This window comes from Lichenostomus cassidix, chromosome 4 (genome assembly GCF_008360975.1).
Source record: "Lichenostomus cassidix isolate B80296 chromosome 4, HeHo_3.0, whole genome shotgun sequence".
NCBI classification, from domain to species: domain Eukaryota; kingdom Metazoa; phylum Chordata; class Aves; order Passeriformes; family Meliphagidae; genus Lichenostomus; species Lichenostomus cassidix.
Window position 1 is genome coordinate 2,631,719 of NC_139484.1, and position 6,000 is coordinate 2,637,718.

At 39.1% G+C, this 6,000-nt stretch overlaps 1 long non-coding RNA gene across 3 annotated transcripts in view; it reads right to left on the reverse strand.

Annotated features, from left to right (window-relative positions):
- Positions 1-6,000, reverse strand: part of LOC146437688 (uncharacterized) — a 59,909-nt gene extending 53,909 nt beyond the window's left edge. For 2 of the 3 annotated variants that reach the window (XR_014851491.1, XR_014851494.1), the window contains exons 1-3: positions 4,336-4,829; positions 3,750-3,863; positions 3,576-3,636 (exon numbers count right to left, since the gene is read on the reverse strand). This is a non-coding gene — a long non-coding RNA (uncharacterized LOC146437688). Of the gene's footprint in view, positions 1-3,575; positions 3,637-3,749; positions 3,864-4,335; positions 4,830-5,424 lie in introns of those variants that run through there. The other variant, XR_014851493.1, reaches the window with a different exon arrangement.

A 6,000-nucleotide genomic window follows, 5' to 3' on the forward strand; every position in this document is an offset into this window, starting at 1 on the left:
CATCCAGGTTTCATCCCCAGCCTGGAGCCTCCTCTTGATTGCAAATGACCATATTCCTACTTTTAAAGGAGGACACATCTCCTAGAGCAAGAAACACATTATTCTATTTGGTAAAAAAGTAAGTCTCCTGTGGCAATTCCACAAAGTTACAGACACCTCAGCAACTGTGTTTCCTTACTTCAACCTTGGCACCCTAAGGTTGGTAAACAATATCTCCAGACATCTGTGACTGGGATGAAGAGCACTCAGGAAATACATCCAGGGAAATAATGGCACAAACAGCCCTGCAAAACCAGGGAAATGAAGAAGGTACCATATTGTAATGAGTCTTTTTCATTGCAGATCACTCAATTTTTACTGGCATTTTACCATCTCTGATGTGAGGTATAACTAGAAACAGTTGTAGATGAATGTTCAATTTCAGCAGGAATACAAACTTGTTCAACAGACTCTGACTTGTTTCATTACACAGATTAATAATGGCTCTTTTCTGCAGTGTGCTATGGAGGATTTTTATTAAGCAACTCCGTTTATTTCACATTGTTCCAAGAAAAAGAATAAATTCACTCAGGCTATTCTTAACACAGTGGATTTTTGGCACACATCTTTGTCTACTGCTGGTTGCTCTTCTCTTTCCAGTGTTACAGTCATAATTGTGGTGCATTTAGTTATAAAACAGAAGACCTCCTTTTCCTTAATTTGAAAATTGAGTCATTTGAACAGAATTTCCTTTGCTTGCTGTGAATGGGAACAGCCATGTAATCTGTTGTAACATCAACCTCTGTGTTCCTTTTTCCTACAGTGGATTTGCTTTCCCCTATGGCACTTTTACAACACAAAAGCTGCTTCTAAGTTAAGTACTAAATTATATACTATGTCTCCTGTCATTCAAGGCATATATTACATGGAGCACTACAGTAATGATCTCTACTAAATAACGTGGAAGTACAACAGGCAAACCTAAGTGCAGCAAAACTTAGGGCTCCAAGACAGAGCTGTTGGTTCTACCCACATTATTCAATGCTTTATTCCTTCTTAAAAGGAAATTCTGTGAGAAAACCTTCTACCTATTACACTTATAGTTAGCTCCTAAATACTCCCATTACCAATAACAACCGAGTTCAAGAGAAATCATACTTATTTGTGTTATTAAACCTTAGCACATCTCTGAGCCTAATGTAGGGATATTCTAGGTTTAATAAAAAATGGCAGTTTTAACAGAAAAAACAGTACAAAACTAAAAAAAAAAGAAATTCTGGCATTTTTAATAAGAAAACTAGGGCAATAGAGTCCTTGAAGTATATTTATAATTTGCCTATATTCCTAAAAGAAACAATACATTTTAGACCCTCAGTTCAAAATAGGACTAAGACCATGCCAAATCTTATTCCAACCTACCTTTTAACCATGAAAAAGCTTTTGTATTTAGGCATTCTGGAATTATTTGCTTTGTTGAAGAAAAATACCCAACAGCAGTAAGCAATTATGCAGATGCATTTGTACTGTAGAAGTTAAAGGTTTATTGTGCTTTCAGATTAATAAAATAATGCCCCTGTATAGAGCTAGCCAATTCCTTCACAAGTTTGCATTTCACATTTAATCTAGTCCTATAATTTCATTGTGATGGTCTTGTGCTTTATACCAGGGCTGAAAAAGTGTGTAATTATCTGAAAGCAAGACTTTTATGCATGAGATAATTAGAGTGCTACCAGCTAGCCCCAAAATACAGCCAAGATTAGATGAACCAATTAATTTTTTCTAAATGTTTTTATTTTATGCAACTCTTTCACATTCCTAGGTAAGTATAAGAGATCATACAGACTATCACATTTATGTAAATTTAACCCTTGAATACTTGCTATCTGTGAGGAGAAAACATTATGAATTTGATAAAAGTCTGTGAATGTTATTTTAGAATCTGTACCCCTTCTATCCATCCAACGCTGTGACCTGAGGAGGATAGCAAGAACATTCCCCATTGTAGCTGAATGAGAAAAATGTTAAGAGCTTCTGCTTCCTTTCCTCTGTGCTTTGCTCAGCCAAAACAGCTCAGTTGAACTGTGCAGAGATGGCTGCTGCAGGGAAAAGGTAGCAAAAGCAGCACAGCTCAGAGCAGGTAATAAAACAATACAAGAAAAAATATTTGCCATGAAAGACAAGAAAATACTTCAATTTTTGTTTTAGTCATGGGCAAGACAGAATATAGGTCCTGTCAGACATCCATCAGCTAGAAGAAAAATACAAGGAACGGATTTCGTTTCTGTCTATAATTTATGTTCTTGGCAAACAAATTATTTTCATTGGTATTTACTCAATAGGGAATATATCCACTAAAGCTTTTTTTTTTTTTTTTTTCTAATATCAATATGAAAAACTTATCTCCTGGTTGATAAGATGAAATAAACACTACCTTAATGTTTAACTTTTTCTGTCTCCTCTCCTTTAACTTAAGAAAATAAAAGCAAGTAGAAATTCCCTTATTTGATATTGCCAAAACAAGTTTACAGCCCAATATCAATTTTGTTGCATGCACAGACATTATCACCCCTCTGCCTAAAACTTCAGCTGAAAAATTGTGCTAAACTGGCAACACACTTGCATCCTTTTCAAGGAGGAACTGCAATGAATATTCAGCTTTAATGAATATTGATACAGAACAGAATTGTAAACATGAAGGGTTTTATACTCCTCATGGTCTGCTTCAGACTTAAAAGCCACTCATCACAAATCAGGATGACCTAATGTCCTGCAAAACACATTACATGTAGAAAATGAGTTAATCTCCATTACTAACTTTCTGGGCTCCATTTCTCTACCAGATAAACTATAGAGGTCTGGGTTTGCTCTAATGTACCTCACTAATTCCAAATTGATTTACAGTGAGACATAAATGGGTAAATACAATAGCCAGTATTCATTAGAAAGTTTTGGGTTGAGAAAGCCTAACAAGTATAATAAATGCATATTTTCTTTCTGAGAGGCACAATCAATCATGAGGGAATTCTTCCCAAGCACCATAGGTTGACCCTGTTCAAACACACAGCCAATACAATGCAATCTGGCATTCCAGACTAAGGTTTCATTCTCCTACCCTGTAGTTAAATACCCAGTTTGGGCACCAAAATCTGGCACATTTATAAAAAGAATATCCAATCCAGGAACTGCTGAATGAGCTGCAAACAAGCATCTAACCTGGTGGCTCTGCTGTGATTCCTGCCCATCTCCATGCTTGGAGCCTGCCACTGCCAGCAAGTTCCAAGCAGCTTATAGGCAAGTAAAACATGGCTGTAGAAACCTATTTAGGTGTTTGAAAAACTGTGAGAACATAAAATGTATAGTACCTTGATTATCTGTCTGTATCTCTGGAATTACACCTCTGTACAGTATATACAGACATGCTCCTTGACAGAGAAGTAACACTGTAACACTAATAACAGTGCCAGTAGCTAACCACAGCAACATTTTATCTGTTACTTTGTATTATCTTCAGACCAAAAAAACCCCAAAACTCACAAAACAAAAACAAACAAAAACCAAAAAAAACAAAAAACAGAGCCCTCCTTCCAAGCACTTACCTGAAAATGGTGAAGTTGGCATCTACCAGAGAAGTTTTATTGTAGCACTGTGAATTTACTGCTGTTATACACACAAAATCACAACATGAATAAGGCAAGGAAATATAGAACACCCTTTTAGAAAAGCATGGGGGTCAAACCTCAGCTATTCTGAATTTTATGGGACAAACTCACTACTTTCTGTGCTTTTTTGGAAAACTGCAGGCCAGCAGAGGCTGTAAAAGGTGACTTGAGTAGGCACAGCAGGATTACCCCCAATAGCCAAGTGAGCTGTTTGAAACATACGCTCTGAAATGAGAAAATAGGACTACCTTTCACACAGATTCACTCTTCCACTTAAACAAAACAAATATTTCTAGCAAAGAACTGAGCATTCCAGTTTGTCTCACTTTTATTAGCACTAATTAAGCCCATTTGTTAAAAAAGCTGCAACAGACAAAAGCATATGGAAAAACTGAAGAATACTAATCTATCATAGGAGCCCAATATCCACTGAGCTTTATAGTAAAAGCTTCATCTAATCACAACAAAATACAAGTCATGTCAAATATTGGCAGCTTCCTTAACTCTGCAAGGGAACATAATTCTATAAAATCAATGGAATACAACTATTAACATTGAAGGTTTTTTGGTTGATGCCATAAGAACCATTTACACATGCACATATGGTGTTAATGTCTGAAACTTTCCTTTTTGAAGTCATTAATGCTATTTCACAAAAGATAACTATTTGTTGTGTGTATGGAAGTTACTTACACACCTTTTGATGCTTGATCTGAACCCATAATTTCCACTTCCAAGCAGCTCTCTGACTTTCTGCCAGCACGACTTCTCTTTATCCAGCTGAATAAATGCCAGCAAATAAAATGCTTACATCCACTACATATAATTTGTTTTCGTGGAATGAAAATAATACCAGAGATAGTCTTTCTAACACCTCTTCAGGGGATGCTGCCACTTGAACCCTGGGAGGGTCAAGAGCTAGCACAGACTTTTCCCTGGCAGGCTGGCAGCAACTACAGGTGTTTGTTTTCAGGCAAGGATTGCTGTGGTAGCTCAGTTTCAGGGAGAAAGGACCACCAATTCACATTTTCAGGCCCCCATTCAAAACAAACAAAAAAACCCAAAGAAAACACACACATTTTCTCTGCCTAATTCTAATTACCAGACGGAATAGTAATAAAAAAAATATTCAAAGTTATAAAAATAACATCATGCTACTCTGTAAGAGCCATCTGTGCTACAGAAATAATAAACATTTACGAATGGGGCAAGCAAATCTTTCACCTTCTAGTGGCCTGTATTTGCTGTTCAAATATCAAATAATAAAAGGTTAGGCAGTTTTCCATTTCATATCTGTAATATTTTAAGTAGCTATCTTCAATAAAGCAGTGCCCAGAGCTCAAATAACAACCTGAAACAGCACTATTTTACCACAGTGCTTCTGTAAAGCCATGGGGCTGTTGCTTTTTTAATCAAATTTCATTTCCCAGCAATAATTTTAATAGGTTCTTTAAACCCACCCCATTCCCTCAAGGCTAGGTTGGGGTCTGATAAAACCAAAATCATGGACTTGTTTACTTCTATGAGAGAAAAAAGCTTTAGTAATAGCTATTTCTTTTATTAGCGCCCTGCTGGTTGGTTTATTAAGTGTATAAGATAAGGGAAACAATTATCCCTCGAAGATCAGGTCGGCAAGCAGGGTTAACCCTCACCGGCCTGAAAATGCTCAGCAGTGCCTTTCTCCACCCCCAGGAACTGATAAATATTTGTGTATGTACACATATGAATGTAAAACATAGCATTTATATGTCTAACCACAAGCAGAAGGAAAAGAGTAACTTCTCACCTCACTCAGCGCCACAGCCGAGAGCAGCACAGCCTCAAGGGGAGGCGGGGCGGACAGGCCACGAACAGCCCCTCAGGGCGCTACTCCGCTCAAAATTAAGTTTTTCTTTCCTGAGGCAGAGGAGGAAGGGAGCTCTTCCCAGCTACACCACATTCTCAGCCCGGAAAGACACAGAGACCCACCGAGAGACAGCCCAGGGGAGCGGGCGCTCCACGCTCCTCACAGCCCAGCAGCCCTGAAGGGAGGAAGGGCTAACGAGCCTCCGGGAGGGCGGGAAGCCATGAGGGGATGGCATTCCCGACCTTTGGGGCTCCTGAGGGCAGGAAACCGTGAGGGGATGGCATTCCCGACCTTTGGGGCTCCTGAGGGTGGGAAACCGTGAGGGGATGGCATTCCCAACCTTTGGGGGTTCTGAGGGAGGGAAACCGTGAGGGGATGGCATTCCCGACCTTTGGGGCTCCTGAGGGAGGGAAACCGGGAGGGGATGGCATTCCCGACCTTTGGGGCTTCGGAGGGCAGGAAACCGTGAGGGGATGGCATTCCCGACCTTTGGGGCTTCGGAGGGCAGGAAACCGT